Raw genomic sequence first — 27,915 nt, 5'->3', positions numbered from 1 at the left:
GCAACGTTCTGCGCTTCCCGAGTGTGAGCCATATTTATACAATAAGTGCGCCGATGGCCATGACTGCACCGCGGCGCTACCGCTGTTTACTAGCTGTGAAAAACAATTATTGATGTTCAGAAGTTGTAAAACGAAAGCTGAGGTCCATTATTATTATATATCATGCTTCATCCGCTACACCGATAGTAGCTTCATGTGTTTTCACAGCACGACAAATATACTAGTTGTTGTGCCGTCTTCTTGCTTGTCACCACATAGCAATATTAAGGCCATGTGCGACTGAGGCTTCCCGTTGATTCTATCTGCTTTTACCCCCCCAATATGTCCCCGACAATTACTAAAAAACCATTTTATACAGCCGTATGTTCGGCTAGCATTTGCAGAATTTCAGAAAGCCTAAAATGTGTTCCGCAAGAAATACGAACTACAACTGCCGGTGGCCTTCCAGTAGGGGAGAGTCGGGAGGTCTGGGACGGTTGGAGGAGTGGGACCCCTGGTGTATCTCTCTAGCAACTCGTTCAAAAAAGTTCTTCAAATAATCTCGAGGTGGCACTAGCATATGGATAGCCTGTGCGTAATGGCCGATTTCTGTGGCGTGTGGAAGTTGCTCCGATAAGAAATCGCCGAATTCAAGTGTCAAAAGTAAGTATCTGCTATTTCAGTCACAGCTTTATCATATTTAGAGAACGCGTAGGTCGCTAATATAAATTTTTGTCCAAGAAGGTGCATCTGTGCCGTGCCTCGTGCAGTAAAATGTTTGGGCCTAAGGAGAGAACTTTAGCAACGGAACGTTTCTTTGTTGGTGCAATGCTGCTTGGGAGGAATGGGACAGTTAAGACGAGGGAGGAACGGGACGCTGTCCCATTCCTCCCGCAATACGACTAGTGCTGTGGCTAGCGACTCTGCTGCAAGGCTCAGCCGCATTAGCCTAAAAAAGAGTTATTTTTGTTTATTTCATGTTTTGAGGTAATATTTATTCGGTGCCATCAAAATGGCATGAGATTGAAGATATGCTGGTTAGATGAAAATTCACGCTAGGGCACTCCAAATGGGGAAATAAAGACGCAATTTGAAACGTGAGCCTCCCGGGAGAAGGGCATAACTAGTTGGCTACAGCTGTAGTGCTGTTTAATGCACGCAACAAATTAGACAAAGTCGACATTTTTGAGTTTTGTGAGGGTGCTTGTTTACATTTGCATGCTATTGTTCCATTTGGATTTTCAGGAAGATGCCAAGGGTATACAAGAAAAAGCATCCCGAGAGGGTTCGAACGACGAACAGCTTGATGCTGGATGCTGTGAGATTAGTTTGCAAAGAAACAAAAGTATAAGGGCCGTAGCAGAAGCTCTTAAAATCTCAAAATCAGCCCTTGGTCGAGCAGTACAGAAGTACAAGGGTTGTAGTGCGAGAGACAGTATTTTGTTCAACTCCAACTTGGTCTGCGGTATGGTCTTCACAGGAGAAGATGAAGTACTTTTGAAAGAATATTTGCTGAAGGCAAGCAAGATGCACAATGGGCTAACAAGAATGCAAGTTCGTTCCCTGGCATACCAGTTTGCAACAGCATTAAGTCGGAAGTGCCCATCATCATGGGAAGCCAACAAGTTAGCTGGAAGAGACTGGTTTCTGGGCTTTATGGACCGTCATCCTGAACTGTCGCTTCGATCGCCGGAAGCCACCAGTCTTGGCCGGGCAACGAGCTTCAACAAGCACAACGTCGATGCTTTCCTTTCTAATCTGAAAGGCGTCTACGACCGACACAAGCTAACTCCAGACCGCATCTACAACTGCGACGAAACAGGCCTCACAACTGCCCACAATTCGCAAAAGATTATCGCAGCAAGAGAAGAGAAACAAATTGGCCAGGTCACGTCTGCAATGCGGTGAACTGGTGACCGTCTTATGCACTGTCAGTGCCATAGGAAATGCTCTGCCACCGGTATTCATTTTCCGCGAGTGAGATTTAAAGATTTTTTCCTGAAGGGCGCCCCAGCCGGAAGTCTTGGATTGGCAAGGAGGTCAGGATGGATGTCCGGCGAGCTGTTTGTAATGGCATTACAGCACATTGTGACACATACAAAGTGCTCGAAGGAACGACCTATTCTTCTAATCCTTGACAATCACGAAAGCCATGTCAACATCAACACTATCAACAAGGCCAAAGAAAGTGGCATCATTCTGCTGACCTTTCCTCCACACTGTAGCCACCGCTTGCAGCCACTTGGTGTATCTGTGTATGGACCATTCAAATCTCGCTGCAACGCTGCATGCAATGACTGGCTTATAAATAATCCAGGGAAGGCCATCTCCATATACAGCGTTGGAGAACTAGTGGGATCCGCCTACATATCAACGGTAACACAAAAGAATATAATCTCGGGTTTCCACAAAACAGGTATTTGGCCTTTCAATAGCGAGCCCTTCACTGAGGACGACTACATGATGTCTTCAGTGACTGACAGACCTGAAGCTTCCCCTAGCGAAGTGCTGTCACCACAGCCAGCTACCGCAATATGTGAAATGGTTGGTTGGTTGGTTTGTGGGGTTTTAACGTCCCAAAGCAACTCAGGCTATGAGAGACGCCGTAGTGGAGGACTCCGGAAATTTCGACCACCTGGGGTTCTTTAACGTGCACTGACATCGCACAGCACACGGACGCCTTGCTTTTCGCCTCCACCGAAAAGCGGCCGCCGAGGCCGGGATTCGATCCCGCGTCCTTGGGAACAGTAGTCGAGCGTCGTAACCACTGCGCCACCCCGGCGGGGTAATATGTGAAATGGATGGATCAAGCCTTCAAGGAAAAGTTCTGAACTCCGAGACGGACACTAACGCTGCTCGAATCATCCTCAGAGATGTCTTCACGCCCACGGCCAATGAAGGTGCATCGACGTCAGCTCCTTCTTCCAATCGCATTATTCCAAGCGACCTCAGGCCCTATCCAAAGGCTGCGCCACGCAAGTCAGGGCAAAAAGGAAGGAAGAAGGGTAGCACCAAAGTGCTTACAGATACCCCAGAGAAACGTGCCATTGAACAAGCAACTGCGGAGAGGTTTGCGCGGCGGAGTCTGAAAAAAAAGAGCACCAAAGGCAGCTAAGATTGCTGCCACTACTCGTCCATAAATGAAACGGCGTCGTCAAACGGATATAAGCTCTTCGAGTGACGAAGAAACTGTTGTCGTTGCCTTTGATGATTCGGGCAGTGACATGTCAAGTGTCGATGATGAGAGGCACGAAATTTCTGAGGTCGAATGGCCGAATGAAGGTTTTAGAGTGGAAAAGGTGAATTTGTCCTCGTCAGGTTCTGTGAAAAAAAATCTGTCGTCTATTACGCGGGCAGAGTCGAGAGCTGTGAGAAGTTGGACGTCAGTGTCCGGTGTCTTCGAAAGAAAGATGAGAGCTCCCAGTTTTACTTTCCTCTTCACGAAGATAGAGCAACTGTACCAATCACCGACATTGTTATGAAACTGCCGGTGCCGACTACTGTCGGGGCAACAAAGCGCCTGCAGCCCTGCTTCAAGTTTGAAGTCGAACTATCAGCTTATAATGTTTGCTAATGAAGTTGTCACTACAACATTACACATGTCCCATTCCTCCCAAGTGGTGTCCCACTCCACCCTAAGGTGGAGGTGGAATGGGACAGAATTTGGTGGTTGTAAATTGTTTTTTTAGAGCTGCCCTTGAAGAGGTAGCAAACATTGCTTCCCAGAATTTGTGCAACAAGTTTTGCTTTATATTTTAAATTATAAAACATCTGTTTGTATTCAAAATAAAAAAGCTAAAAATATATTTGTGAAAAGTGTCCCATTCCTCCTGACTCTCCCCTACTGCTCGGTAGAGCGGGTAACACCGGCGTTTTCGCCAGTTGTACGAGCATACTGCGATTTGCACAATTTTCGACTTCGTATCAGTGGGAATGGGACAGTAATGTGCCGTAGTTTCATTCACTAAAACCTGGTTATATGATTCGTTCCCCGCAGTCACTGAAATCAATCGCGAATACAACGCATTCGATTTGTGTACCTGCCGCGGAAGGGACGCTACACAGGCTATTTGGGTATAAATATATTTATTTTACTTACAAACACGCCCTTATTTCAAGCTAGAGCTGAAGTCAGGAGTTTCTTGCACCGCTATTGCCTGCTCCATTTTCATCGCCAGATTCATTACATTGGGGGCAGGGAGCAGCGAGAGTTTTCTTGGTCGCGTCTCTTTAGCCGGAACAGCATGCTGGCGAGTACAAAATGCTTGGCATGCTCTTACGCCCAGGGATTACGTTACCAGAATATCGAAAAGTACACTAAGAGTTGAATTTAACCATCAGCTGAAGGACTTCCTTCTAAGTCGCAATCGCACCCAGCTCCATGCCTTCACTGCCCAGTGGAGCCGCGCCCCCTAGTCGCTGGAGGTATATGAAGCCCTCCCATAGTTTTACGGAGCATATTCCCGACCAGTAGTCGTTGAAAGACTATTATATGTGCTTTAGGCCCCATTTCAAGAGAATCAGTAATTCATACAATAAAAGCAGATACTTCTTATTTTCTACGTGCTTGTTTCGTCCGCATACTAGCTGCGAACGGCGCGACGAAAGCCAGAAAAGAAGACAGGTGCCACAAACAAGATTGTAAATATATCTGATGAGTGCTCTATATTAGCGTTACTCGGACGGCAAGTAAATAAATTGAAGCAAATATGCATGTTTTACTAATCACGGCAACAAAATCTATTCTGAAGATTTTACCAAGAGTGACAGAAAATGTGCTCACTGGTTTGGCATATGCCAACGCAACAGTTGGCAAAAATAACTAGTATCGTGATCGGGTCCACATAGCGGACGCTGTTGCCTTTCGACGCGTAGTTGAAGAAAATACCAATGTAGTTTCGAAGCTTAATGTACTGCGTGCAGTCCACAGTAAAATTAAATGTACGTACTAACGAAATTCACACCTTAGAAGAATTAGGCTAAAGTCGAATCGCTTCCTTGCTTCGTCTCTTGCAGTGACGAATTGCGTACATATTAAATGGAGAAATTATCCGCGCAGGTAGCCTCAAAAGATGCACTGGACTTTTTTTCGTCCATAATAACAAATACAGTTTCGGCGGACAAAGACTTTCGGCGTAATAAACTTTATTAGAGGACACGGCCCACAGCAAAAACCTATTGGCAACTAGGCTGCTAGGTCATGACGCCGCTTCGTATAGAAGCAGCACGCTTTTCTCCGACCACAGTACTTTAGTCAGCGGAGTACAGACCTCGCCTTCTTATCTATGCGGCACTGACCTATGTCGCAAAGGGCAGACCTATAAAGCCTCAAATGAAGGAAGTAATACAACTTGGACAGTTCGACTCATCTCACGGACGGAAAACAAGCTTGCGAAGTGATAGCACGTGAAACTGTGCGGAATGGCGAGCGCGCAAAATAGCATGAGCCTGCCGGTTCCTCAGCGCCAGTGCCGAACCAGCACTGCCATGGGGTACTTCCTGCTTTAGACTAGAAGTGGCTGATGATAGCAGCTCCTGAATGTCTGGAGCTAATCGCGAGAAATTTCACAGACACAGTAGGTTTAGAAATAGAAACCGTTGAAGGGTAAGGCTTGCAAAGCAAAGGGACGACCTGTTGGATCTCAGTGCGCCTACGCACAAATATACGTCACTATAGCGTTCTCTGTGGATTTTGTGCAGGGCATTTCATGCTAACGCCAGATCATGACAGCGAGAAAAAATGAATTTTTTCGTACGTTTTTTTGTGCACGTTATTTCCCATACGTTGTGGATTGTAAGCTCAGGTGTAGACGACGTAAGATTCGCCTAGAGGCATGACTATTGCCCGTTTATGTAAACTGAACAGGGGGACTTGAGTAACAAATTTATATTTTCAACAGCAACAAAATAGTAATCAGTCGCCAGAAACTTTATTGGTGGCATCCTGAAAGCCTCATATGACCTGCTCATCTTCGAGGGCTTTCGGCCATATATTAATAGGCTCTTGGTATTGCTAAACTTGAAACTACACCTGGGACGGAAAACGCGTACATGAAACACCCGAACCCGCCTAACGTCGAAAGTGAATAGCCTAGCAAAGGTCTTTTACCCCAAAGCATCCAATATTTGAAAAAGAGATATAAGAAACAATGGCTTCCAACGTCACTCATAGAGCAAATTATATATCACAGGAATACATTCTTTGCGCGCTATCGTTGATAGTTAAATATAATTGGGTTCCTTCCCAAGAAAGCAAAAATAGTTCATGTCATTGGAATCGCAGTTGAACCTAGAAGCCTTTTAATTTTTTCGCAGGCATCTGCTCCCCAAGATACAAAGTTGTGGACACCGCGGTGTCATCCTCGCGCGGTAGCAGCTGCGCATACCGCATTTAAATGTCGCCGTATGTGATAACAGCTTTACAATGACGTCTTCGTTTGGGTGCAGTATAAGAAGCTATTCGTACGCCATTATCTTGTCTGTCTTACCGGTCATTTGCCGCGGCATTTCGAAGCACACAGCGGCGAATTGAACACTTCAGTAATTTTAAGGGCTATCCTTCATTGAATGTACGTATGAGCCGTGTCTTCGGCTGCACTGGTGTATCGTACAGATAGAGATATTCAATGTTGACTGGACGTGGCGTCTTTATCTTGCATCCTTCGCGTTCCCTGCACTTATTTTAGGGCTTTAGTGCAGAACATTTTGCGGATGTCCCCGCGCTGTAGGGCTTTGCAAATGAAGTTTTTGTTGGTTTCAAAAAGTGATATCACATTGTACTGGCAAAAAATCGAACTTTCCTGCAGTCTAATCAACCATCTACGATAATTATAAAGTATAGTCAGTCTTAGGTAATTAAATGGATATTAATCAGAGGTTAGCAGCAGGTGTGTCCATCGTTTCAGAGAGAGTGTCTATCGTTTCAGACCTGCCGGTCAGCCCACAGACCGCCTAGGCGCAAGGCGTTAGTACGTGGCGCTGCTGTGCTGTGACGTCGCTAACCTTCCCCAGCGATAGGTCGTGATCGTGAGAAATGAGGTTATACGCTATTTGGAGCTGAATTAAAATATCTTCGAAGCTTCCGTTGCATCCAGTACTTGGGCGTGGGCGAGCTTATACAGCAATCCTATATCATGCATTTAATAGCCTCAAAACTTTGTTTCTCTTCTTTTAACTTCAATTCTTTCTTTAACTACAGATGCTTTACTTCGATCACAACCCCTCTGAATATTTCGGGGCAAACACGAAATTTTTAAAATGTCCCTAAATGTTACTCTTTCTTTGCATCCTTGAGAGTTTTTTGCTTAGGAGCACTGTGGCTACCAGCGAGAAGTCAGCATTTCTGCCACACGGTATACTTGAAGCTGCACGTTAACAGCATTGGTTTGCTGATGTTGACTGGGGCTGCAAAAAGAATGGTTGTATCCTTCCTTCTGAAAACAGCTGACAGGTTTGATCCCAGGAATTCACCAGAGGTACATTAAAGGTGCAATGTTCTAGTCTCTGCTTAGAAAGGCTCTAAAATGCCTGTAAAAGCGTCGGCGCGCCTAGAAAGGACGAGTAATCATTTCGTAAACAAGCGGAATTCCTTTGAAGTACGTAAAACGAACTATAGTGCAGCAAGCGTTATTAAGCGGTAGCTTATAAGCTCGTTGGGTTGAAAAGCCGTAGGCTCAGTAGGCACCGCGTGTCGGAAATAATCGGGGGCTGCATAAAAATAATCGTATTATGGCGAATTATTGTTCTAGTGATTGATGGCCATTTGGTGTGTGATAGGCAACGGCCAACTAATAAATAATTGTAATTACCTGAACATTTTATGAATGAAAGGAATAAAAATTGATAACCAAACAGAGGGGTTAAAATGTGTCAAGATGAGATTGTAAAGCAAATGTTTGATGATGCCAGGTAAGAAATGTTTAAGTGTGTAATTGATCAAATAAATAACTGAAATATTATAAAAATGAAAAATGCCTTCAAAGGTGTTAGACTGCTCTGATTGAAGAACCAGTGATTGATGACGGTAATTATAAATTTATTGTGCAGTGATCAATATAATAAGAAAGTATTCAAAAAATGAAATATTTGTTCTAAGGTGTGCGTCAAACTACTTGCATTGAAAAGCTACAAAGTAAAACATGAATTCGGAACGAAAAATGAAAAAAAAAAAAGAAACATCATCAGTGTGTGTGAAACTCTATCCTTCATAGCCTGAACATGCAGCTTAATTATGCCTATACTTTTTTTTTCCCTTTTGCAGATGTTTTTCGGTGTCTTGTCTGCTGTGAGTGTCTTTATTAGTGCGGGTGAGTATTTTTATTATGCATTGATCCTTTGAAGCCCGTTATACCACGCACAGAATCTATTTTGTTCCACAATATTTTATAATACAGTGATCATAACAGGAATGACTGGACACTAGCATACCAGAAAGGTGCATTAGGCTGGGATGAAGAGCATCAGAAGCACATCTGGCACTTCGTTGCGTTAGTACGCCTATAGCAAAGTGAGCCGCCCGTCGACCTTTCCCTTTTAGTTATCGCTTAATGCATCTTTTTTAGTGCGAATGCACTAATCGCGAGAGCAAGAGCCTAAAAAAATCCCCTAATGCTTATGCCGTTGCTTTTATTGGCTGAGCTTTTTTTCTGACTTCACAATTACATGGTCTCGCGCTGGTAATTTATACCAGTTTCAGTATAATAGCTCCAATACACGAGTCTCCCCGACCGGTCTCAAGTTTGCCCCGAATGGAGAGTGATAAATGCCTATGACTTACCAACGACTCGCCGCGAGTTCTTGCACGGCTTAAACACTAAAAGAAATATCTTATCGGAGCGGATTTGAGCCGCTCTGGTCCGACCCCGGATACTTGGGTTCAGTAGCTGATCGTGTTAGCTACGGAGCCACTGCAGCGGATGCTTTAGGTAGCTAAAACCACGCTTAAGCAGCGTTAAACCTCAACCATGGCTCACAAAAAGTGTCACATTGCAGCTAAAACTTGAGATCAACAGATTCATAGCAACAGACCTTTTGTTTCGAACCTGATTTCGCAGGTTATTAGAGTTATATTCAAATATTTTATGCATTTTTTCTCTGATAGCACTTGCGAAGTGATACGAATATATCCACCACCTGTTAACTAAGGCAAGAATTGGGGTCTGCCGAGCAGAATGTGTGTTATCTGGGTGTGTGTTGTAAAAAAAAACGCAGCGAAGCCCTTTTTTCCTTGGTCTCAGCTTGGAGTGTAGCACTGCCGCAAGGCAGGGTTAACCATACTAAGTTTTTTCTAGTCTATTGTAATACCAACCTGTTGTACTCACCTCCCCGATGATATCTGAAAAAAAATATATATATATTGTGCCGCCGCTAATTGTCCTTTTTGGTTGCGTTGCCATTTAATGCAGTTAAAGAAGTATGTTGAAGCTGGCTTGTTATTAGTATTAACTGCGTATGGCGATCCTGGTAACGTCGTGTAGCATGATCAGGGCGAACATAAGGAAGAAGATAAATCAAGCTGTGCAGCTCGTGTAAGAAAGGATTAAAAAGCCGTAGCTTCCATTCCCCGTCGCGAAAGTGAAGCAAAAAATTTTAATCCCAGTATGGGGGAGTTCAGCACCAAGACAACATGGGAGCGAAAAACTGCTAGAAAAAAACAGGTCATCGTAAATGTAGGGGCCATGTATTCTGAATCCAAAAATTCACTGAATCGTACTGAAAAAATCAACTGAATAAATCTTGACCCTAACAAAAAAAGCGTCATTGCCATTCACCGTATTTCGTCAAGTTACGTTGTTACGTATATTCTTACGTAGCAAGAGACATTTACACCACGTAAACACTGATACACTCCCACCGAGCGAGAGACAACCAAAGGGCGAACTAGACGTCAGAACACAGACTTCTGTAATGTATTCAGGCCCTGAGTCCGCGCCATATGTACACACATTTCGTCTGACTTATCTTGAATGATTTGACCCTTAGCATGGCCCCCGGGCGCAGAAGCACCGTCGCGTTGCTGCTTAGCGAATGTTAAAACAAGGTACAACTGTTGTAGATTTTAGGGCTTAAAGCGCTAGACGTGGACAATATCGGAGTGCACGCTTCGGGAACTTCACTCGGGGAAGGCAGGTTCAATCTCGTAGGTGACGGCTGACTTGGCTGCAGCACACGATACGGGCCCACATAGCGAGAAAGAAGCTTTTCCGAGAGCCCAACGGGGTGAGAAGGCACCTACAGCAACATGAGGGCCCAGGTGAGAAAGAGCTGTCGACGTAGCTGCCGTTGTAGTGCTCTTGCTGGGAAGCTTGGGAAGCTTGCAAGCGGGAACGGGCAACTTGGCGAGCATGGATGACATAGGGAATGGCTTCACAGGCGCAGTCTAAATATGGGGGACAATGTGTCAAGCGGAAAATGAGGCTCACGACCATACAAGACGTAAAACGGAGAGTCGCCGGCAATGTCGTGATGGGATGAGTTATATGCAAATGTAACGTAGGCAGGGCAATGCCCCAGTCACGGTGATCACAGGAGACGTATACATGGCGAACATGTGAGTAAAAGTGCCATTAAGCCGCTCAGTGAGACCGCTAGTTTGTGTGTGGTAAGCTGTGGTCAACTTGTTTTTAATTTTCTGCGCACGAAGAATGTTGTCCACAACTGGTGAAAGGACGGACCGGCCAACGTCAGTGAGCAATTGGCGGGGAGCTCCAGTATGAAGATTGACGTCATGAAAAAGAAAGTCGGCGACATCAGCGGCAATATCCAGGGGGGGGGGGGGGGGGGTGCGCGTTACCGCGTCCCAGCTGGCATAATTTATGGCTACTGAAACTCATCTATTGCCAGAAGTGGACTAAGGAGAGGGTCCATGAAGGTACGGGCTGACACGGTAGAATAGATCTGGGGGGATGTCGATGGGCCGAAGAAAGCCATCGGGAGAAGATTCAGGCTGCTTGCGATGCTGACACACATCGCAAGCACCAACGCAACGGCGCACTGAACTTCGAGACCGAGCCAGAAGAACCGACGACGGATGCGGTCGTACGTGCGAGTAACGCCCGGATGGCCAGTCGTCAGGGGTCATGAAGTTTGGGAAGAAAAATTTCTTATGTGCTTGGGGACAACTAAGATAAATTCATCACCAGTAGGTGGAAGATTCTGGTGGTATATTGTCACGTGGTGGTGATCAGGGTCGATGACAAAAATGAAGACACAGGCTTGATGGTACTGAAATTACCTCTTTATTGGGCTGACTTGCGCCCGCAAAACAACTAAGCAACTCGGCGGCGGGAATAGCAACAAACGTGCTGGTCGATCGTCGAACAAAAGAATGCCCGTCACACTCGTCAATGCTCAATTTAAAGGCTGCACAGAACAATCTAGATAAAGTCGCAAACAGCTACCAGCACGGGCTGGAACATTGTGGAAAGGCACCCAAGTGGCCGGAACCTTCCAGATAGATCTCGGTGCATCTTGCGCTACAACGAAACTGATAAAGGTGTGATTCGCGACATCGAGCATTAACAAACAAAAATTACGGAACTGATACGCGATCCAGAATCAGAGTGATAAGCCTGTATGCCGGCGGCTGTTAAAAAAACAACAAATACATTTTTGAAGGTTTCGCGGCAATATAGTGCACTGAAGGGTCAGATTGGGCGTACATTAGCCGATCAGTGATGGAGAGGAGCTCCGCATCCCGACGGTGTTCTTCGCAAGTATTTGTAAATGGTGATAGAGAAAACAGGTCAATGGCGCATGCGCTCGTGGTAGTATCAGTCTGGGCAACTGGGTAACGTGAGAGGCAGTCGGCCTCTTTTTGCGAACGGGCCAAATTTAAGACCATAGTGTAGCATTTTCTTAGAGTCGTAGCACCCAACACCCGTGGCGACCAATAGGATCCTTCCGAGAGAAAGCCAGCGCAGTGCGCAATGATCTGTGACAAATTTGGACGGCCTGTCGCTAAAGTAGGGTCGAAATTTTCAAACAGCCCAGACAAGGGCCAATCACTCTCATTCAGTGATGGCGTAGCCTTACTCTGAAGAAGAAAAGATGCGGCTGGCATAGGCAATTACACCATGAGTCCCAGGTTTGGCGCTGGGAAAGGATGACCGCGATGCCATGGCCACTGGCATCAGTACCGACTTTTGTAGGAGCTGACACATCAAATAGGGCCATGACGGGTGCGGTGGTAAGCTTTCTTATAATCTAGGCCATGTAATGACCTAGGGAGGACCCCCCCCCCCTAAAAAAAATTTGCATTCTTTTTGAATATATGTGAGTGGCTGAGCAATGTCGGCAAAATCTAGAATGAACCTAAGCAAGTAGAAACAAAGACCATTGGACGTCATTGCACGAACAGGGCCCCGAGAAGTCCTTCACTGCTTGGATCTTGCCTGAATCGGGCCAAACTCCCGTAGCATCGACGGCATGGCCTAGTATATTGAGCTGACGACGGACGAAATGGCATTTGAAGAGTTGAGCTCTAGCTCGGCATTGCGGATGAGTGACAGAACTTTAGAAATGTCTGCCATGTAGGATGAAAACGTCGGTGAAAACACGATGACATCGTCTAAATACAGCACAGGCAAGTAGACCATTTAAATTCCAGCATCAAGGTATCATCCTACATTGGAATGCGCCTGGGGCGTTACATATGCCGAAAGGCATAACAAACTGATATAGCCCATGCGGAATGACAAACACAGTCCTACTCCGGTCCTGGTCATTCACTGAAATTTGTCGATAGTCAGATCATAGATCAATACAGCGAAGTTTGGCTCCGTAAATGCAATCCAAGGCATCGTCTATTCAAAGAAGCGAATTGAATTTTTTTTAGTGATCTTATTCAGATGACGGTAATACATACAGAAGCGCCACGAGGCATCTTCTTGCTCAAGACGACGGGCGAAGACTAGTGATTATGAAAGGGCTCAATAATGTTCTTGTCCAGCACTTTTTCGCCTTCCGAATGGATTGCCTGACGTTCTGCATGGGGATCTCGTATGGTCGGCTGAGGATACGATCGTCACCGGTGTCGATACGGTGCGTGGCAGCAAAATCTTGGTCGAAGGCGATGTTACGGAGGTAGAAAATGATGGAAAAGGACTAGAAGTGCGCGCATTTAACAAGATTGGCCAAGGAGCAGATGCGAGGGCATCATTGCCATGATCGCGTCTGTTGGAGTAGGATCGGGGGCAGGTTCTGCAGAAGCTGGAGCATGGTCAGTGTCCAATGGGGCAACTTGACAGGAGCCAAGAGGTGAGAGAGTCGCCACGCATATGCCAGGTGGAAGCGCTTAGGCCAAATAGCTTAAACGAATCAACGACAGTGACACAGTGTTCCCCTTGATTGTAGCGATGGTATGAGGCAGTGTAACGTTTTGGCGCAGTAAGAGATCAGAAATAGGCGCAACTAAAGTAGTCACCGTTGGGGAGAGATGAAATAGGACTCATGGTAATGAATTAGCGGCTAGTGAGGGCTGAAAAACTTGGTCGCACGCGCCATGCGCACTCACACTTTGTCAGCTGCCTTGTCTTCGATGATTCGACCCGTAGCAGTATCTGGCATCACAAATCACTTGCCATCGAAATATACGCCATCAGATGCTTTCAAAGAGAGGCAAGCCTTAATTACAAATTCATGGCAGACCTGCATTCAGAAATATTTGATTAAGCAGTCAAGGGCGCAGTTTGTCCAAATAAATGAATGCGTCAAAAGACTTGACACTGAATAGGTTTGGAACACAAATACTAATTATTTGTTTTCTGTAAGTATTTATGGAGTGCGTTGCGAATGTTTAGCATGTGTGGTACATTTATGCAATTTAGGTGCTGTGTATACGGTTTTAAAAAAGCCGATCATGTCTACTAAATTTAATAATTTTCTGCAGCTCATGGTTATTTTAATTTTGCAGACACCTATACATAAGTTACTTTGATAAAAGGCAGTTTGTGCTGAAGTGTACCATGTGGATAGCAGTGTCGTACTACAAAACCTTGCAAGAGTAGCAAGAAATTTCTGGTGCAACTGTAAATTTTTTCTACGTCACCAGCCTCAAGCGGTCGGCATGACATTTCACACTCTATATCCGCATGTGGCTCGCGTCAGCTAACGGGCTATGTAATGAGGCTGGGCAAAGAGTTTTATCAGCTTAAATATCTTCTGCGACGTTTCCGGACCTAGCCACCCATTTGTCGTGAAAAAGAGACTGAACCAAAGTTTTGTAATTACCCACTAGGCACTCGAGAGCCCCCTGGGTAGCCCAGGTTCCCCACATTCTTGACGGTACATTCACAATGGTTCATAGTGCTTATACATTTTAAGGTCCGAAAGCGATCGGGCTATGTGAGACACCGTAGTGAAGGGCTCCAAAATGTTCAACCATCTAGTATTCTTTAACGTTTACTGACATCGCGCAGTGCATGGCGTCTAGCTTATCCATCTTTAGATATCAAAACCTAGCCATCGCGGAGGCAATTTGATTCCGCGTTCTTAGATTCAACAGTTTAGCCCTCTATCCACTACGCCACCGTAGCGAGGAAAATATCAGTGAATCTTTTTACTGCTGTATGACCATGGCTGTTTTGTACAGATAGAGACAATGTGAAAGGGATCATGGTAACTCATGGCCTCCACGCATGGCAACATTCTGCCGCCTAGTTGTGATAAGAATAAACGGTAAAGGCGCATGTAATGTAAGCTTTGGCTTTTCTCGAACATGACTCTGGTGCCACTCATTCCTGTTTTCTTTTTGATGCCAGCGGTTTACGAAATGCGAAGGGCACTCGCTTCCGTGTTCCCTCCCATATTGTAACCCGCGCTAACTGTGTCAGTTCTGGAGGGAGAAGAAGACGAAGTTCTGCGGAGTGCGCGTGGTTCTGGGACGCCGCTGCTTTTGCCTGGTCAAGCGCCTGCTCTCTGTCTCCTGTGCCTCAACCCCATCCTGTGACCCTGTCCTTCTGGACTGCCGTCCGGGTAGCGATGGAACCCGTGACAATATTGCTTCTAGCTGTAAATTTCGTGCACAAGAATATAACACAAGAAAACTTAAACTTCATTCGCGAAGCAGCGTTAATATGCTGTTCAAGAGCAGTATCATATCCGAATTTCTCTCAGCTTGTACAGGATTAAAGAGAAACTTCGGCAAGGGATCTTCCCCTTGCAGCAAGAATATTCTCCTTCCAGTATGCACGCCTCCTAAACGAACTTTTACTTGAGTGTTTGCATTTATTCAAAGTTAATTTCATTCTTATTCGTACCAGTGACAGAGAAAACTTGTAGCTAAATCTGCGGGGCAAGGACAGGTCAAGCATTCAGCATCGCGTACTAATCACTGATAAAAACTGAAACGCATCTGTTTTGATTCTCTGCGCCATGTTGCTATGCAACTCTCTAGCTGTTTTGCTTTCTGTCTTTCACATTTAAGTGTGTGGATGTGTAACGGTTCTGCATATTTCTTGCTGTTTTTCATGTCATGACGTATTGAGGTCAAAGTAAAGAAATAGCAGATGAGTGACGGTTACATGGTGTACTGAATAACATATTTTGCTCCGAATATACGGTGCATATATTTGACGTATGGGATGCTTGCTGAGAGATTTTTTTTTCGGTACTTCAGTACCTTCGTGATGTTTACAAAATCTTTCCGTGTGGTGCACGGTGGAGAGACTATTGAGCTCTTGACACGATGTCCATCGGCACAACGAGATCTTCTTTTGACGCTCCTCTAATGCTTTTGAACGCTTACTGGTCGCACCACGAGAAGCATGCCACCAAGCTGCGAATTGCGGCGGTCGTACTGCAGCCGTTGCGGGATGGTTCGATGTAGCAGCGTGTAGGCGTGCTTGCTGGCGGCAAAACAAAAATTCCAAAGTGCTGTCGACGCCGAATCACTTTCACATTGCTTCGTGTTTTACTTGTACAGAATGGGCATACAACAAATCAGCAAAATAGCAGTGTCTTTCGCAGCTAGTGCAGCAAAACCATTCATTGAAATCAATTTTAGGGCATGCGCACGATTTCAGCGAGCATAATTTAGCTGTTTCGCTTCTTCAAGATAAATTGTCTCATCTCACCGAGTGAAATACACTTTTGGGCCAGAAAAAAAAAGATTGATGCCTGAGCTGTGTAATGTGCCGACGCTGTAACATGAGGCTACCCGTGTACAAAACATGGTTACCTTCAGCCACTTGAGTTGCTTTAAAGGCTCACAGACCAGAGTACGACATTTTGAACCAACAAGCTTAGTCCTTCGGTTAGGCAACGAACATAGTCTCAGCAAAATGATATAGCAATGTACCCTCCAGAAAGCAGCAGAAATATATGTTTAACCTCTTGCATGCTTGTCTTCGCGGATACCAGGCACCTCTTCAACTACGCTTGTCGTTTTACTTTTCCGACGACGTACTGACATAAGCTAAAATTATTGATCTGTCCCTTACTGATGAGTGAAGCGCATCGTGTCGTGTACTGGCAGTTTTCTGCCGTACCTATCGTTTTCGCAAATGTATTGAAACGCACAAATTAAAGGCTCGTCATTTTTTGTCCTGGTTCATGCATGCTTTAGAGTTTTCTGCTGCTGTGCCAATTATGTAAACCTGTACTTAAAAACAAGGAAAAGGCAAAAACAAACATAAGAATCACACAAACGTGCACAAATACGCATACAGACTAAAGCTTGCATTCATATGAAATGCCGACGATCTCCGTGTGCGCTCTTCGGCCACCCACTGCGCACAGACATCCCCAGATCGTGAAGAGATGTGCTCCACCAGACAGCACTTCTGGTGCTAAAAACGAAAAAAAAGGTGCCACTATTTCGGAGGGGTTTGCCCACCAGGCAGGAAAGAAGACCTCTTCAGGGTCGAAAGAGAAGCTAAGAAACCTCCCGATGTTTTGACTGGATTGCTGCTGCAACTACTTTAATAATGCATACTATGAATATATTTGATGCCGCGAGTCCAGAAAGCGATAAATTACAACGAACAGGGGCCGAGTAATGAATCTCTCTATAATCCCCCTACAATTCATACTGATTTATTCCGCTCCTTTCGTTCCCGCCACCATCCTATAATGTTCCTTCCCAGAAATCTGCTGTCCCTATATGAAGGCAAAAGGAGTTTACAATATATTTTTATATAACCGCCTTCCGTGCCTCATGCGGACCCTCGAAGCTTCGCTTATCGCCGGAGTTCGCGCTCATGGAATCGCCTAGCGCACGCGACTTCAGCAGCTGAAAGCTATTTTAGATCGCCAAGCGCCCAAGTGAACAACGTGGGCTGCTCTCACTCCAGGCCTTATATAAAAACATTCCGAAAAATTCAGGATGACCACTCAGAAAACATACAGCAACATTAAACGGATGAAGAAAAAAACGCACCAACATTGATTCGAAGCCTCAGCGCTGCAACTAGACGGTGCGTAATAATGCTGCAACAAGAAGGATGCTTTATATTGAACAATGCTCTCTGGAAGTCTATTCCGCTGGAAGCCTAACGCAGCAGTGCCAGGATATGCGAACCAAAATCAGTAGGTTTCGCGGATGAGACCTATCGTTAATTTTGTGTTATTTTGTCGCACCTTCTTCTCCACAGCCTTGCGTCAGCACCCTGCAAGTCTATTTTCTGTCTTCGGGAGTACCCATCGCCAGTTTAGCTCTCTCATCTTCCTTTTTCCTAGTTTCCTAGGTTCATTAGGTTCATATATGTAAAAATATGTATCAAGGATGTTCTTCTTTCACGTGTACGTACCATCGTTATCTTGATCATCCCGGGGCGCCACCGGCGGGACGCGCCTCGGTTGTCCATCGGAATAAACGCCAGACACGGCATCCCTTGCCTTGCAATCTCGAACTTGCCGTCTCGACCTGGCCTTCTTCAACATGTGGTTGAGGTGAGACTTGATCTCCTTGCTGTTTTGTGCCCTGCCTCTCGCTGGAGCTACGTTCCGGTCAATGTTTACCACCTGCCACCATCGTTATGTCTACCGAGAGTACCCAAGAACCGGAAGGACCCTCTACCTCGGCTACACCACCCCCTCTGACAGTGCCCACACGACAACGCGACCCGCCGCTGTTTGGTGGCCGTCGCGATGAAGACGTCGATGACTGGCTGGATACCTATGAATGGTGCAGTGAACGCTATGAACGCGTTTTATTGCTCTCGCTATAAAAAAGAATATTGGAAGCATCGTTGAAACGGCCGTGTTATCTTTATTTATGCCCTCGCCATTAAGGCGAAGGAGGCGTGATAACCTAAGGCATACTGACGCTTTTGTTTTGCTTGCATTCATGGCTGATGGCACATGTACCAAAACCATAAAGTTACTCATGTTATTTGACATCCGTTATGCGAATATTCTCAGCTTCGGGCACGTTGGAACTTCCATTATTCAGCGATCGGTAATACTATCGAATTCGCCTAGTGCATTGTGCGCAATTCGTTCTCCGGGAACGCGGCCAAAAACGAGCATAATTTTTATTCTTCTTTTATAGTGACAGTAACGGGTAATTTTCATTATTCTGCGGCATTGCTGCATAGGATTCGGACTGCCAATGGACGAAAATGTTATGGATGGTGTGCGTATGACATCAAAAATCATTCACAAGACCTGCCCACGTGAATGGATAAGTGTTCCGTACAACGGAAGAACGGTAAGTATTTACGAAGTTTCCAAAGCAGGTTTAGTTTAAGCGCATCATAGTGTTAAACACTCTTAGGACTAATCTTTCGGTGCCCTTACATCATTTTAAATGTGCGCAAGCAGAGAGGCTGATGTGAGCCCATCACTCTTTGCGTCAATGCATTTCAGGTTGTGCTTACAGGACACGTCAATAACTGCACCTGTATATTGGAAACAAAAGAGGTTGGACATCATAGGAATGGTACCTGGTGCTTCGTAAGTATATCAGCCGTGGTTCACACTTTCTTGACCAATATTTGCGAATTAAGTAATCTATGCCCTGAAATAACACACACACACACACACACACACACACACACACACACACACACACACACACACACACACACACACACACACACACACACACACACACACACACACACACACACACACACACACACACACACACACACACACACACACACACACACACACACACACACACACACACACACACACACACACACACACACACACACACACACACACACACACACACACACACACACACACACACACACACACACACACACACACACACACACACACACACACACACACACACACATGCACATATAATATTAAGAGACATTTGAAAGGGAACTGAGGGGCTCGTTATTAAAAAATTTAAAGGAGTGGACAGTCGACGAGTGCAAGACTAACGTAGTTTTTTTCTTTGTTTACCTTGTTGGAATTGCCAGGAATTAGACTTATGGTTATTATAGGGATAAAGAACATCAAACGCAAAGCGGAAGGAAAAAGCAACGCACCGATGATGGGAGTCGAACCCTAACGTTTGTCTTGCACTTGTACACTGTATATATATTGAAGACCATTGGGTCAACGCAGGGAAGGGGGGGGGGCATAGATGCAAGTGACCAAGAGCAAACGACAACAGCAGTAAAACGTGATACGAATTGTACAATAATGGCCTCACTGTGTAACCATCTGTAAAATATTGTTCGAGTCTGACATTGTCCGAGGAAGAAACGAAAACTTAAACGTGTCAGCTCGCGCATAATAGGGTGTTAATAAAACAGGATGGTGATGTATTCTGTGGCGTTTATTGCCAGCTTGCTACTTATCAGGAGAGAATTAAGGGATGCAAGCCTCAGCATTTTTCTGCGGGATTCAAGTGTGGGAATAGAATTTTTTATAACTGTTTGAGAGGGAGGGTCAAACCTTGCGAATTTAATTATTATAAATCGAACTAAATTTCTATGTATTTTTTCAAGGCGGTTGATAATTTCCTTACTGTTAGAATCCCATGTTATGCATGCATATACTAGCTGAAGTCTAATAAATGAGAAGTAAGAGTGCAATTTTGCGGAAGGAGGGGCGTTTTTGAGGAAAAAGAATTTGCGGAAGGCAGATATGAAGGAAAGAAGCCAACAGTCGGCGAGGCCAAGGAAGGCTTTGGGGATTGTACTTTGTCCTTTTTTTAATTTTTACTTCGATGATCACCTCAATTAGCAACGCAATCTGTTTAAGGGAAAAAATTATTAAACACAAAGTAGAAAAAAACAACGTGCCGATGGTGGGAACCAAACCCAAGTCACCAACCAAGTCAGGGTTTATGGTCGGCAATATCGACTGACTTGATCTTCTGGCAGTCCAAGGAACTCTCAAGAGTCTTCGCCAGCACCACAATTCAAACGCGTCAATTCTTCGGCGGTCAGCCTTTTTCACAGTCCAGCTCTCGCATCCATACATCACAACTGGAAAGACCATAGCACGAGGTATACGGATCTTGGTTAGCAGACTAATGTCTCTGCTCTTTACTAAGCGGTCAAAGCTAACCATTGCTCTCTTTCCCAGAAGCAGGCGTCTCCTAATTTCATGGCTGCAGCCTCCTTCCGAGGTAATCTTGGAGCCCAAGAAGAGAAAATCTGTCACAGCTTCCACTTCTTGTCCCTTGATGCTCCAGGACTTGATAGGGCAAGACGCCATGATCTTTGTCTTTTTAATATTCAGTTTAAGCAGAAAACCTCTTACTCTCTTCTTGTACGCGCATCAGAAGTCTCTTGAGTTCAACTTCACTTTCTGCGATTAAAGTGGTATCATCCGCATATCTAAGGTTGTTGATACGTTTTCCAGCAGTCTTCACTCCAGCTGAAGACTCGTCCAGACCGGCCTTCCTCATGATGCACTTTGCATATAGGTTATATAGGCAAGGCTACAGTATGCAGCCTTGCCTCACTCCTTTTTCAATAGGAAACCAATCAGTAAGACCATGCCCAGTTCTAAATGTGGCTTCTTGCCCTTCATACAGGTTCCTGAGGAGACAGATGAGGTGAATTGGAACTCCCATCTCTTGGAGAGCTTGCCACAATCTGCTGTGATCTACGCAGTCAAACGCTTTCGCATAATCAATAAAGCAGAAGTAGATGGGTTTTTGGAACTCTCTTGCTTTTTCCGTGATCCAGCGAAGGTTGGCAATTTGGTCTCTAGTTCCCCTGCCCTTGGGAAACCCAGCTTGCACGTCCGGAAGCTCCCGATCCACATACTGCTGCAGCCTACTTTGGAGGATTTTCAACATCACCTTGCTAGCACGTGAAATAAGCGCGATCGTGCGGTAGTTGGAACAATATTTGGCACTGCCTTTCTTTGGAATGGGGATGTAAACTGACCTCGTCCAATTCTGTGGACACTGCAGGGTTGTCCAAATATTCTGACATAATGTATGCAGAATGTTAACAGCGTCATGATTGAAGTTTTGAAGCAACGTAGCTGAAATGCCATCAATTCCGCTACCTTTGTTCTTAGCAAGGCTGGCTAAGGCCCATTCAACTTCACTCTTCAGGACGCCCGGCTCGAGCTCAGTAATCACAACCGTCTTATGTTGAGTTTGCACATTCGGGTCCTTCTTGCACAGTTCTTCTGTGTATTCCTGCCACCTCTTCTTTATCTCTGAGGCTTCAGTGAGGTCCTTGCTTCGTTTGTCCTTTATCACGCCCAGCTTAGCACAGAAGCTTCCTTTGATATCTTTGATTGTCATACAGAGCTCTTGTGTTCCTTAATTGGCGGTTTTCCTCAACTGCTTGGCACTGTATGTTCAGGAAGGCATTCTTTTCTCTCCTTGCTATTTTCTGAAAATCCGCATTGAGAACCTTGTATCTTTCTCTTCCCCCCATAACTTTTGCCATCCTCCTTTCCTCAGCTATTTGCAAAGCCTCTTCAGATAACCAGTTTGCTTTCTTGCATTTCTTTTGCTTTGGAACTACCTTAGTAGCAACTTCTTGTATTATATCACGAACATCATTCCACATCTCTTCGAGCTCTTTGTTTTCCAGATCTAATTCTTGAAATCGATTCCTCACTTCCACAGCATATTCTGATGGAATTTGATCCAGATCATACCTGAATGGTCTTCTAGTTTTCTGTGTTTTCCTCAATCGAAGCTTAATTTTGGCAACAAGAAGCTGATGATCGGTGCCACAATCGGCACCAGGCCTTGTTTTTACTGCTTGTATAGCACTTCTCCATCTCTGCCGGCAAAGAATATAATCTATCTTATTCCTGTACAGACCGTCCGGGAAGTCAATGTGTACAGGCGCCTCTAGTGCTGTTGAAAATGAGTATTCGCTATGGTTAGTTTGTTTTCTTGACAAAACTCTACTAGCCTCTGCCCAGCTTCATTTGTCTCACCAAGAACGAACTTGCCTGCAATTCCGCATATTTCTTCACTCCCGACTTCAGCATTCCAGTCTCCTATGAGAAAAACGACGTCTTATGATTGGGTGCGGTCTAAAAGGCATTGTAGGTCCGCATAAAATCTCTCAACGTCAGCTTCTTCAGGAGTAGTGGTCGGTGCATAGACATGGATAACTGTTATGTTGAAAGGGTGACCTTGGATCCGAAGTGAAATCATTCGGTCGTTTATGGGGTTGTACCCTAGCACTGCTTTGCCCATTCTTCTGTTTAGTATGAGAGCGACCCCATTCCTTCTCTTGGATTCGTGCCCACAATAAAAGACATAATGGTCGCCGGTCCACTTGAGCTTGCTGATACCCAAGATACCAATGTTCAATCTGTCCATTTTTCGCTTGACGACATCCAGTTTACCTTGCGTCATAGATCTTACATTCCATGTTGCTATGTGATATATCTCCTTGCAACATCGGACTTTCCGGTCGCTTCCCGACACATCCACAACTGAGCGTCTTTTGGCTCTAGCCAAGAGAGTCATTCGTCTTGGAGCTACTAGGAATCGCCCTTTGTTCATCCCCAGTAACATGTGGGACGCCTTCCAACCTAGGGGGCTCATCTTCCGGCGCCATATCATTAATGGTATTGTGACTGGCCATAGGGTTTTCTTGGCAGGAAATACTGGAGTGGGTTGCCATTACCTTGTCCAGTGAATCACATTTTGTCCGAACTCTCTGGCGTGACCTGTCTATCTTGGGTGGCCCTACACAGCAGGGCTCATGACTTCATTGAGTTTCGCAAGCCCCTCCGGTACGACAAGGCAGTGATCCACACATAAAGCACATAAATGAAGGGGAAATGAGTGTACTCGTTATAATACATGAAGGAAGGAAGCCAGCAATCGGCGAGGCCAAGGAAAGCATTGGCTCTTGTACTTTGTCTTTTTTTAATTTTTACTTCGATGATCGCCTCAATTACTAGCGCAATCTGTTTATGGGAAAAAATAATTAAACACAAAGGGGAGGGAAAAACAACGTGCCGATGGTGGGAACCTAACCCACGACCTCCGAATATCGCGTCCGGTGCTCTTCCAAATGAGCTACAATGGCCGCTGCCCTCCTGCTACTTTCTTGCATATTCATATATATATATATATATATATATATATATATATATATATATATATATATATATATATATATATATATGACAAAACTGAATATCAGCGAGTGAGGCCTCTAATGTGAGTAAAAAGAATCTCTCCCTTTGATTATAGCGCAAATGTTACACTACGATTATTAGTATTTGAGCATACGGGAGCTATTAAGTAGGCTTAATGTGTGTGTGTATTATGAAACATTCTTCCTTAGATATGCACAAGCCGCTGATAGTCAACTAAAATAAATGTGTTCATGAGACACTAACATCTAATGATTTCCACGTTTGTTCCAAAAGAAACTGCGGCGTTGCAAAACTAATGAGGGTTTCAAGCCCATGTACCAGAGTGTAAAATGAGTTCCTTCGTCTTCAGTACCCATTTAATAATGATTGAAAAGATTTGAGCTTGGGTTAACTCATCACGAAATTTGACGTGTAAGCTCAGCTGTTTCCAGACACAATCTTGGACCTGACGCAGGCATATAGATATACAAGGCCTAATATGTTCTCTGTATTTTGTAGTCTTGTGGTGGTAATTTTTAATTTATCAAAGCGAGCTGGCTAAAATAATATACTTTTAATTACATGCGGGTCTGTCATGTTTAAAGCTACCACCTAAAACACGCACGACTTCAACGCGTAAAAGTGGGCGAGTCGGGTGTCCGGGATAAGGTTTTATTTTAGGAGACCAGCATCGAAATAAGCCCCAGAACCATGAATGCAATTGTTACTACTGCTAGACGATACGAATTAGGCTGATCGTATCGCAAGAAAAAAAAAATACCTGATTTTGCGGAACCTTGCTTGCCACGCTTCGCGCCTCCCTGCTTTGGAAGCGGCAAAATTTCATTCCTGGTTCCCAGATTTTGTTTTGCATTACCTGCAGTAGCGCTTCACAAATGAAAAGTAATGGCTTCTTGCTTTCCGCGAACACGACCGAGCAGCTACTATTGCAAAAGCTTGAATAATATAGCCCCGACGAACATTCCGTACTTCTAGATGTGCTGCCACACAAGGTTGCACTCGGCTGTCCACTCCCGACAACATCCCTCGCGCAGTTAGAGGTGGACTGCGGCTTTACGGTTGTTCGTACAAACGTGAGCTAGCGATGCACAACCTGCTAAATGTTTGTCACCTTACTTCGTTTCTTTTTCACGTTGCTTTCCGATGTATCTCGCTGCGCATTGTTTTGATCATGTGTGTTCGATAACTATCTCAAGTTTCGCTACTTTCTCAGTAGAGTGGATCTCTGCAGTATTTTGTTCCATTTTTTTATTTTCTTGCTCTTCCTAATTATTTTCAATCAACGTTAAGTGAGGTTTCCTCCTGGCAGTAACTTCGTCTGAGCATTTATTGTATTGTTTTTATTTACAAGATTTTCTCATATATTACCGGTTTTGCTGTGTAATCCTCGCAGCTAACAAGTAGTTTAAATGGTAAAACTATTTTTTGTTTCTCTGATGATATGCAAAGAAAATGACGTGCATGAAGGCTGCAGCACAATAATATATACAAATCAGGTCATGCTTCATATCTTCATTTATACAATGTATTAAGCACACATCACCCCGCCAGGGTGGCGCAGTGGTTACGGCGCTCGACTACTGTTCTCGAGGACGCGGGATCGAATGCCGGCCTCGGCGGCCGCTTTTCGGTGGAGGTGAAAAGCAAGGCGTCCGTGTGATGTGCGACATCAGTACACGTTAAAGAACCCCAGGTGGTCCAAATTTTCGGAGTCCTCCACTACGGCGTCTCTCATCGACTGAGTTGCTTTGGGACGTTAAACCCCACAAACCAACTAAGCACTCATCTAAACCTTTTCACGCATGTTCTTTTTGGGGTACACAGAATGGTAACGGAAGATACGGTACGTGTGTTGGCGGCAGTTGCCACGTGACGTCTATCAAGAAAGGATGCAAGGATATGACTAGGGATCGAAGTGTAAGTAGAGCATTTCTGCATGCGCATTTGTTAATTTCCTGTTATCCACAAGTTGTCCTTTACACCACCACTCTATTTTTCCTTAAAATTAAGTTTTTCTGAAAGTTTGAAAAGATACATTTGGGTCCAGAATATTTCATGCAAGTGGTGATCACGTGATTATACAAAGGGTGTTGACAAGAAAATATGGTTTGGAACATTTTGTCGTTGAAGGTGTGAACTTATAATTTCATCTAAAAACAGAGGTCAGGTTTCTCGTCTTACTTGCAATCATGAAGGTAAAGGTACATTATTATGTGTTGTACTGGACCAGCCTTTCTGCTTTGTTTTTATTCAAGAAAGAAACAAAAGCAAATACAGGAGATACCTTGTTGAATAAAAAACTTAAATTTCAACTGCGCTAGAAACACGGACAGATAGAAAGACACTGTCCGTGTTTCTAGCGCTGTTTTAACATAAAGTCCAACCACCTTGCACAATTAACCACTTACATTTCAGAACACTTGCTTGCCTTTATACACGCCTAAAAACTTATACTAATGCAAACCACACCCAATAATTAAATACGTAATCCGTGAGCTCCATCTTTTCCATCTTTCAGCTGGTACGACGAAAGTGGCAGGTGTATAAATGCTAAATGCTCAAGCATTGGTGTTTTTCAGGCTGAGAATCTTTTAAAGGTGACTCTGAGAACAATTAACTGCACAGTCTCATTGAAGTGTTTTGAACCGTATAATTATTTGCGAACTTTCTACTCACGCGTAAGCACACTATTGTAAATGGATTGCTCGTGCACTAGTGACAAGAAGGAGGATAGAAAGAAAGTGCAGGGTCTTGAATATTTGAGGCCCGGGTTTTAAAAAAATCATATGCGAAAACTACTACACTATTCGAGCTGAAATAACGTTCACAAAGTAGCGAAATATGACCTACGTTATTTAATAAGTGATTCAAAATCGTACTTGCCTAGATTTTCCGGAATTGACAAAAAACTGCTCTCGGTGGTGTGCATAATTTTCGTAGAAAAGAATCAAAAAGCTGATTTGACATGACGCGCCCTCTTTTGAGCAGCGAGGCAAGCGCGCAAACGGCCGGGATGGCGCTTGCCTCGCCGATCAACAGATGGCGCCTCATGTCAAATCAGCTTTCTGTCTCTCAAACATGCAGGAGCGATCTACTAAGATTAGTGTTATGACCTCGGTAATTGGATATATAGAAGCTTGAAACAGGGACATCGGTAATTGGATATATAGAAGCCTGAAACAAGGAGCAAGACTGCAAGCAATGGAGATAGTAAAGTGTGTGGGTTACCGAAAAAAAGCAGTGTCGTTTAAGCGCAGCTCATATGGCCACATACTGCTATTATTCAAAATGGCTTGCTCATGCTCTCCTAGACACCGCATCTGTCACGTAAAATTATTTTGTCAGTTAATTAAGGTAAAGAAAACAATGACGCAATGGATATTATATCATTATCCTCTGGGTATAACACAAGGTAATGGCATAATTTTACAGTACATTATTATATGTATGAAATAAAAATATGTGTGCTCCGTTTCCCTTTAACGATTGCAGACTGGAATATTCATGCTAATGATACAATAACACGAACATCACAAAACATGTTTGAATAACACCTTTCAATTTTTTACACTTTTTGTACCTCTACATTCCTGTTTCGCTTGTAACTTTCCAATTGTGGTCTTCACGTTTAATGTCCCCCTTTGTTGTTTCCAGCATTCATCTGCTACTATATATAGTGTGCCGACTCTGCTAAGGTCTTGTAAAGTTTCGCAGTGTCAATACACACGTAAATATTGCTCGAAAAACTTGCGCACAATCTCGCAGTTACGAAAATAGTTCTATGTCCTCTACGAAGTGCCACGCTGCTTTGTGAGCGCTTTGAGACAGCCGTTGAAAAGCTGTAAAGATGGTTCGCAGATATTTTCTTGTGAACAAAGGGTGTTGACTCTGGTTTATAATTATAAAAGATATTAACTTTGTTTCAATTCTTCCGTGAAAACCTGGTGGACGTCTCCATTGACGGCGTATATGGTCATGTAGTCATGCGCACTGTCGTGCGGACGAACAATTTGACACAATTACATTAACTGAGACGGTTCACCCCTGTTGCTTTTTTTTTGTGAACAATTGACTACAGGTAATAAATTACAAAAGAAACATAAGTGAATCGCCCAAAACGTTGCTGTTTGAAAAAGTAATCAAATAAATGACAGCATTGATCAAAATGTAATTAATTACAAGTAACCAATTGCGTTCAGCTCCGGAGTAATTATGTAAAGTCGATATTCATTCCTTTCAGCAATGTTCAGAGTGTTTGCAGGCATTCAATGAAAATGCCAGGTAATATGCGACGCACCCATCCTTGCAACTGCCGTGTATTCAGAGGGTGTGAGCCTTGCATACGCAATACAACGACCGCTGGGAGGCTAGAGCAGGGAAAGAAAATATTTCCAGATATGATTTAACGAGGTATGTTGCAATGCA

The 27,915-nt window shown here is 44.3% G+C and overlaps 2 pseudogenes; both read left to right on the top strand.

Annotated features, from left to right (window-relative positions):
• Nucleotides 1-1,228: 1,228 nt before the first annotated feature.
• Nucleotides 1,229-1,995, top strand: LOC146193245 (uncharacterized; annotated as a pseudogene).
• Nucleotides 1,996-2,028: 33 nt separating this feature from the next.
• Nucleotides 2,029-27,915, top strand: part of LOC146193243 (uncharacterized) — a 76,466-nt pseudogene continuing 50,579 nt past the window's right edge.

This window comes from Amblyomma maculatum, chromosome 4 (genome assembly GCF_055883805.1).
Source record: "Amblyomma maculatum isolate TAMU_Amacu chromosome 4, ASM5588380v1, whole genome shotgun sequence".
Lineage (NCBI taxonomy): Eukaryota > Metazoa > Arthropoda > Arachnida > Ixodida > Ixodidae > Amblyomma > Amblyomma maculatum.
Note: the sequence above shows the minus strand (reverse complement) of the source record. Positions and strands in the feature narration are given on the sequence as shown.